This window comes from Tachyglossus aculeatus, chromosome 26 (assembly GCF_015852505.1).
Source record: "Tachyglossus aculeatus isolate mTacAcu1 chromosome 26, mTacAcu1.pri, whole genome shotgun sequence".
NCBI lineage: Eukaryota > Metazoa > Chordata > Mammalia > Monotremata > Tachyglossidae > Tachyglossus > Tachyglossus aculeatus.
The window spans coordinates 15,009,125-15,017,821 of NC_052091.1; positions in this window are offsets into that span (position 1 = coordinate 15,009,125).

Below are 8,697 nucleotides of genomic sequence, written 5' to 3' on the forward strand. Positions count from 1 at the left end.
CTGTTCTGACGACTTTGACACCTGTCTACATGTTTATTCTACTTGTACATATTTACTATTCCATTTATTTTGTCAATGATGTGCATCTAGCTTTACTTCTATTTATTCCGACGACGACACCTGTCCACATGTTTTTATTTTATTTTACTTTATTTTATTCTGTTAATATGTTTTGTTTTGTCCTCTGTCTCCCCCTTCTAGACTGTGAGCCCACTGTTGGGTAGGGACTGTCTCTATATGTTGCCAACTTGTACTTCCCAAGCGCTTAGTGGAGTGCTCCGCACACAGTAAGCGCTCAATAAATATGATTGAATGAATGAATGAATGAATCCCCCCGCCTCTACCTCCTTCCCCTCCCTACAGCACTTGTCTATGTATTTGTACAGATTTATTACTCTATTTGTTTTATTTGTACATGTTTACTATTCTATTTATTTTGTTAATGTGCATAGAGCTTTAATTCTTTGTTCTGACGACTTTGACACCTGTCTACATGTTTATTCTACTTGTCCATATTTACTATTCTATTTATTTTGTCAATGATGTGCGTCCAGCTTTACTTCTATTTCTTCTGACGACTTGACACCTGTCCGCATGTTTTGTTTTGTCGTCTGTCTCCCCCTTCTAGACTGTGAGCCCGTTGCTGGGTAGGGACCGTCTCTAGATGTTGCCGACCTGTCCTTCCCAAGCGCTTAGTACAGTGCTCTGCACACAGTAAGCGCTCAATAAATACGAATGAACGAATGAATCCCCCCACCCTACCTCCTTCCCCTCCCTACATCATCATCTTCAATCGTATTTATTGAGCGCTTACTGTGTGCAGAGCACTGTACTAAGCGCTTGGGAAGTACAAGTTGGCAACATATAGAGACAGTCCCTACCCAACAGTGGGCTCACAGTCTAAAAGGGGGGAGACAGAGAACAAAACCAAACATACTAACAAAATAAAATAAACAGAATAGGTATGTACAAGTAAAATAAATTAATAGAGTAATAAATATGTACAAATATATATACATATATACAGGTGCTGTGGGGAAGGGAAGGAGGTAAGATGGGGGGATGGAGAGGGGGATGAGGGGGAGAGGAGGGAAGGGGCTCAGTCTGGGAAGGCCTCCTGGAGGAGGTGAGCTCTCAGTAGGGCCTTGAAGGGAGGAAGGTCATGGGTTCAAATCCAGGCTCTGCCAATTGTCAGCTGTGTGACTTTGGGCAAGTCACTTCACTCCTCTGGGCCTCAGTTACCTCATCTGTAAAATGCGGATGAAGACTGTGAGCCCCCTGTGGGACACAAAGCACACAAAGCACGCGAGCGTTCAGTACATACCAGGGATCAATTGATAGCCATCGATAGAGAAGCAGTATGGCATGGGGATGGGGCGCGGGCCTGGGAGTCCCGAGGTTTGCTGCCATTTGTCTGCTGCACGGGGTTGGGGCACGGGCCTGGGAGTCATCATCATCATCATCAATCGTATTTATTGAGCGCTTACTGTGTGCAGAGCACTGGACTAAGCGCTTGGGAAGTACAAGTTGGCAACATATAGAGACAGTCCCTACCCAACAGTGGGCTCACAGTCTAAAAGAAAAAGAAGGAGCGTGGCTCAGTGGAAAGAGCACGGACTTTGGAATCAGAGGTCATGGGTTCAAATCACAGCTCTGCCAATTGTCAGCTGTGTGACCTTGGGCAAGTCACTTCACTTCTCTGGGCCTCAGTTCCCTCATGAGTAAAATGGGGATTAAGACTGTGAGCCCCCTGTGAGACAACTTGATCACCTTGTAACCTCCCCAGCGCTTAGAACAGTGCTTTGCACATAGTAAGTGCTTAATAAATGCCATGATTATTATTATTATTATTATTAAAAGGAGTCACAAGGTTTGCTGCCATTTGTCTGCTGCATGGGGTTGCGGCACGGGCCTGGGAGTCACAAGGTTTGCTGCCTCTTGGCTGCTGCATGGGGTTAGGGCACGGGCCTGGGAGTCATCATCATCATCATCAATCGTATTTATTGAGCGCTTACTGAGTGCAGAGCACAGTATTAAGCACTTGGGAAGTACAAGTTGGCAACATATAGAGACAGTCCCTACCCAACAGTAGGCTCACAGTCCAAAAGGAGACACAAGGTTTGCTGCCATTTGTCTGCTGCATGGGGTTAGGGCACGGGCCAGGGAGTCATCATCATCATCATCATCAATCGTATTTATTGAGCGCCAACTGTGTGCAGAGCACTGTACTAAGCGCTTGGGAAGTACAAGTTGGCAACATATAGAGACAGTCCCTACCTAACAGTAGGCTCACAGTCTAAAAGGAGTCACAAGGTTTGCCGCCATTTGTCTGCTGCATGGGGTTAGGGCACGGGCCAGGGAGTCATCATCATCATCATCATCAATCGTATTTATTGAGCACCAACTGTGTGCAGAGCACTGTACTAAGCGCTTGGGAAGTACAAGTTGGCAACATATAGAGACAGTCCCTACCTAACAGTAGGCTCACAGTCTAAAAGGAGTCACAAGGTTTGCCGCCATTTGTCTGCTGCATGGGGTTGGGGCACGGGCCTGGGAGTCATCGTCATCATCATCAATCGTATTTATTGAGCGCTTACTGTGTGCAGAGCACTGTACTAAGCGCTTGGGAAGTACAAGTCGGCAACTTATAGAGACAGTCCCTACCCAGCAGTAGGCTCACAGTCTAATAGGAGTCACAAGGTTTGCCGCCATTTGTCTGCTGCATGGGGTTAGGCCATGGGCCTGGGAGTCATCATCATCATCATCAATCGTATTTATTGAGCGCTTATTGTGTGCAGAGCACTGGACTAAGCGCTTGGGAAGTACAAGTTGGCAACATATAGAGACAGTCCCTACCAAACAGTGGGCTCACAGTCTAAAAGAAGAAGAAGCAGCATGGCTCAGTGGAAAGAGCACGGACTTTGGAGTCAGGGGTCATGGGTTCAAATCCCGGCTCTGCCAATTGTCAGCTGTGTGACCTTGGGCAAGTCACTTCACTTCTCTGGGCCTCAGTTACCCCATCTGTAAAATGGGTACTAAGACTGTGAGCCTCCCATAGGACAACCTGATCACCTTGTAACCTCCCCAGTGCTTAGAACAGTGCTTTACACATAGTAAGTGCTTAATAAATGCCATTATTATTATTATTATTATTAAAAGGAGTCACAAGGATTGCTGCCATTTGTCTGCTGCATGGGGTTGGGGCGTGGACCTGGGAGTCACAAGGTTTGCTACCACTTGTCTGCTGCGTGGGGTTAGGGCACAGGCCTGGGATTCATCATCATCAATCGTATTTATTGAGCGCTTACTGTGTGCAGAGCACTGTACTAATCGCATGGGAAGTACCAGTTGGCAACATATAGAGACAGTCCCTACCCAACAGTAGGCTCACAGTCTAAAAGGAGTCACAAGGTTTGCTGCCAGTTGTCTGCTGCATGGGGTTAGGGCACGGGCCTGGGAGTCATCATCATCATCATCAATCGTATTTATTGAGCGCTTACTGTGTGCAGAGCACTGTACTAATCGCTTGGGAAGTACCAGTTGGCAACATATAGAGACAGTCCCTACCCAACAGTGGGCTCACAGTCTAAAAGGAGTCACAAGGTTTGCTGCCATTTGTCTGCTGCATGGGGTTGGGGCATGGACCTGGGAGTCATCATCATCATCATCAATCATATATATTGAGCGCTTACTGTGTGCAGAGCGCTGTACTAAGCGCTTGGGAAGTACAAGTTGGCAACATATAGAGACAGTCCCTATCCAACAGTGGGCTCACAGTCTAAAAGGAGTCGCAAGGTTTGCTGCCATTTGTCTGCTGCATGGGGTTGCGCCATGGGCCTGGGAGTCACAAGGTTTGCTGCCACTTGTCTGCTGCATGGGGTTAGGGCATGGGCCTGGGAGTCATCATCATCAATCGTATTTATTGAGCGCTTACTGTGTGCAGAGCACTGTACTAATCGCTTGGGAAGTACCAGTTGGCAACATAAAGAGACAGTCCCTACCCAACAGTAGGCTCACAGTCTAAAAGGAGTCACAAGGTTTGCTGCCAGTTGTCTGCTGCATGGGGTTAGGGCACGGGCCTGGGAGTCATCATCATCATCATCAATCGTATTTATTGAGCGCTTACTGTGTGTAGAGCACTGGACTAAGCACTTGGGAAGTACAAGTTGGCAACATATAGAGACAGTCCCTACCCAACAGAGGGCTCACAGTCTAAAAGGAGTCACAAGGTTTGCTGCCGTTTGTCTGCTGCATGGGGTTGGGGCATGGACCTGGGAGTCATCATCATCATCATCAATCGTATTTATTGAGCGCTTACTGTGTGCAGAGCGCTGTACTAAGCGCTTGGGAAGTACAAGTTGGCAACATATAGAGACAGTCCCTACCCAACAGTAGGCTCACAGTCTAAACGGAGTCACAAGGTTTGCCGCCATTTGTCTGCTGCATGGGGATAGGGCACGGGCCTGGGAGTCATCATCATCATTATCATCAATCGTATTTATTGAGCGTTTACTGTGTGCAGAGCACTGGACTAAGCGCATGGGAAATACAAGTTTGCAACATATAGAGACAGTCCCTACCCAACAGTCGGCTCACAGTCTAAAAGAAGAAGAAGCAGCGTGGCTCAGTGGAAAGAGCACGGACTTTGGAGTCAGAGGTCATGGGTTCAAATCCCGGCACGGGCCTGGGAGTCATGATCATCATCATTAATCATATTTATTGAGCGCTTACTGTGTGGAGAGCACTGGACTAAGCGCTTGGGAAGTCCAAGTTGGCAAAATATAGAGACAGTCCCTACCCAACAGTAGGCTCACAGTCTAAAAGGAGTCACAAGGTTTGCTGCCATTTGTCTGTTGCATGGGGTTGGGGCACGGGCCTGGGAGTCATCATCATCTTCATCAATCGTATTTATTGAGTGCTTACTATGTGCAGAGCACTGGACTAAGCGCTTGGGAAGTGCAAGTTGGCAATATATAGAAACAGTCCCTACCCAACAGTAGGCTCACAGTCTAAAAGGAGTCACAAGGTTTGCTGCCATTTGTCTGCTGTATGGGGTTAGGGCACGGGCCTGGGAGTCATCATCATCATCATCATCAATCCTATTTATTGAGCGCTTACTGTGTGCAGAGCACTGTACTAAGCGCTTGGGAAGTACAAGTTGGCAACATGTAGAGACAGTCCCTACCCAGCAGTAGACTCACAGTCTAAAAGGAGTCACAAGGTTTGCTGCCATTTGTCTGCTACATGGGGTTGTGACACGGGCCTGGGAGTCACAAGGTTTGACGCCATTTGTCTGCTGCATGGGGCTGGGGCACGGGCCTGGGAATCATCATCATCATCATCAGTCGTATTTATTGAGCGCTTACTGTGTGCAGAGCACTGTACTAAGCGCTTGGGAAGTACAAGTTGGCCACATATAGAGACAGTCCCTACCCAACAGTAGGCTCACAGTCTAAAAGGAGTCACAAGGTTTGCTGCCATTTGTCTGCTGCATGGGGTTGGGGCGCGGGCCTGGGAGTCACAAGGTTTGCTGCCACTTGTCTGCTGCATGGGGTTGGGGCACGGGCCTGGGAGTCATCATTATCATCATCAATTATATTTATTGAGCGCTTACAGTGTGCAGAGCACTGGACTAAGCGCTTGGGTAGTACGAGTTGGCAATATATAGAGACAGTCCCTACCTCACAGTAGGCTCACAGTCTAAAAGGAGTCACAAGGTTTGCTGCAGTTTGTCTGCTGCATGCGGTTAGGGCACGGGCCTGGGAGTTATCATCATCATCATTATCAATCCTATTTATTGAGCGCTTACTGTATGCAGAGCACTATACTAAGCGCTTGGGAAGTACAAGTTGGCAACATATAGAGACAGTCCCTACCCAACAGTAGGCTCACAGTCTAAAAGGAGTCAAAAGGTTTGCTGCCATTTATCTGCTGCATGGGGTTGGGGCACGGGCCTGGGTGTCATCATCATCATCATCAATCGTATTTTTTGAGCGCTTACTGTGTGCAGAGCACTGTACTAAGCGCTTGGGAAGTACAAGTTGGCAACATATAGAGACAGTCCCTACCCACAGAGGGCTCACAGTCTAAAAGGAGTCACAAGGTTTGCTGCCATTTGTCTCCTGCATGTGGTTAGGGCACGGGCCTGGGAGTCATCATCATCATCATCATCAATCGTATTTATTGAGCACTTACTGTGTGCAGAGCACTGTAGTAAGCACTTGGGAAGTACAAGTTGGCAACATTGTGGGTAGGGGTTGTCTCTTTGTTGCCGAATTGTACTTCCCAAGCGCTTAATACAGTGCTCTGCACACAGTAAGCGCTCAATAAATACGATTGAATGAATGAATATAGAGGCAGTCCCTACGCAACAGTGGGCTCACAGTCTAAAAGGAGTCACAAGGTTTGCTGCCACTTGTCTGCTGCATGGGGTTAGAGCACGGGCCTGGGAGTCATCATCATCATCATCAATCGTATTTATTGCACTTGTCTATATATTTGTACAGATTTATTACTCTATTTATTATACTTGTACTGTTTACTATTCTATTTATTTTGTTAACGATGTGCAGAGAGCTTCTATTCTCTTTGTTCTGACGACTTTGACACCTGTCTACATGTTTTGTTTTGTCGTCTGTCTCCCCCTTCTAGACTGTGAGCCCGTTGTCCGGTAGGGACCGTCTCTAGATAATAAGGATGGCATTTGTTAAGCGCTTACTATGCACATGCAAAGCACTGTTCTAAGCGCTGTGGAGGATACGAGGTGATCAGGTTGTCCCACGGGGGGCTCACAGTCTTCATCCCCATTTTACAGATGAGGTCACTGAGCCACAGAGAAGTTAAGTGACTTGCCCAAAGTCACACAGTTAAGTGGTGGAGCTGGGATTTGAACCCATGAACCCTCTCAATGTTGCTGACTTGTCCTTCCCAAGCGCTTAGTCCAGTGCTCTGCACACATTAAGCACTCAATAAATACGATTTAATGAAGAGCCCGGGCTTTGGAGTTAGAGGTCATGGGTTCAAATTCCGGCTCTGCCAATTGTCAGTTGTATGACTTTGGGCCAGTCACTTCACTTCTCTGGGCCTCAGTTCCCTAATCTGTAAAATGGGGATGAAGACTGTGAGCCCCCCATGGGACAACCTGATCACCTGGTAACCTCCCCAGCGCTTAGAACAGTGCTTTGCATATAGTAAGCGCTACCTCATCTGTAAAATGGGGATGAAGACTGGGAGCCTCCCCGTGGCACAACCTGATCACCTTGTAACCTCCCCAGCGCTTAGAACAGTGCTTTGCACATAGTAAGCGCTACCTCCTCTGTAAAATGGAGATTCATTCATTCAATCGTATTTATTGAGCGCTTATTGTGTGCAGAGCACAATACTAAGCGCTTGGAAGTACAATTTGGCAACACCTAGAGACAGTCCCTACCCAACAGCGGCCTCACAGTCTAGAAGGGGGAGACAGACGACAAACCAATAATAATAATATTAATAATGATGGTATTTGTTAAGCGCTTACTATGTGCAAAGCACTGTTCTAAGCACTGGAGGGGATACAAGGTGATCAGGTTGTCCCACGTGGGGCTCACAATCTTAATCCCCATTTTACAGATGACGTAACTGAGGCCGTGAGAAGTGAAGTGACTTGCCCAAAGTCACCCAGCTGACAAGTGGCGGAGATGGGATTCGAACCCATGACCTCTGACTCCAAAGCCCTGGCCCTTTCCACTGAGCCACGCTGCTTCTCTTAGCCATACTGCATATTAACAAAATAAAATAAATAGTGATGCCTGTGAGGCCCCCGTGGGACAACCTGATCACCTGGTAACCTCTCCAGCGCTTAGAACAGTGCTTTGCACGCAGTAAGCGATTAGTAAATATTATTATTATCATCATTATTATTGTTATTATTATTAATGCAGGGAGGCCCGGAGGGCGAGTGCGGGGCGGAACTAGTGTTTCGGGGCCACATATATACATATAACTTGTACTTCCCAAGCGCTTAGTACAGTGCTCTGCACACAGTAAGCGCTCAATAAATACGATTGATGATATATACACCTGGTATATACACCTGATCACCTGGTAACCTCCCCAGCCCTTAGAACAGTGCTTTGCACGCAGTAAGCGCTTAGTAAATATTATTATATTATTATTATCATCATTATTATTATTATTAATGCAGTGAGGCGATTATTGTTGTTGTTGTTATTATTATTATTATTATTATTATTATTATTATTATTGTTATTATTAATGCAGTGAGGCCCGGAGGGCTAGGGCGGGGCGGAGCTAGTGTTTCAGGGCCACATATATACACATATACACCTGGTATATACACCTGATCACCTGGTAACCTCCACAGCGCTTAGAACAGTACTTTGCACGTAGTAAGCGCTTAGTAAATATTATTATTATTATCATTATTATTATTATTATTATTATTATTATTAATGCAGTGAGGCCCGGAGGGCGACTGCGGGGCGGAACTAGTGTTTCGGGGCCACATAACTACATACATACACCTGGTATATACACCTGATAACCTCCCCAGCGCTTAGAAAAGTGCTTTGCACGTAGTAAGCGCTTAGTAATTATTATTATTAATAATAATAATAATAATAATAATAATAATAATAATAATAATGCAGTGAGGCCCGGAGGGCGAGTGCGGGGCGGAACTAGTCTTTTGGGGCC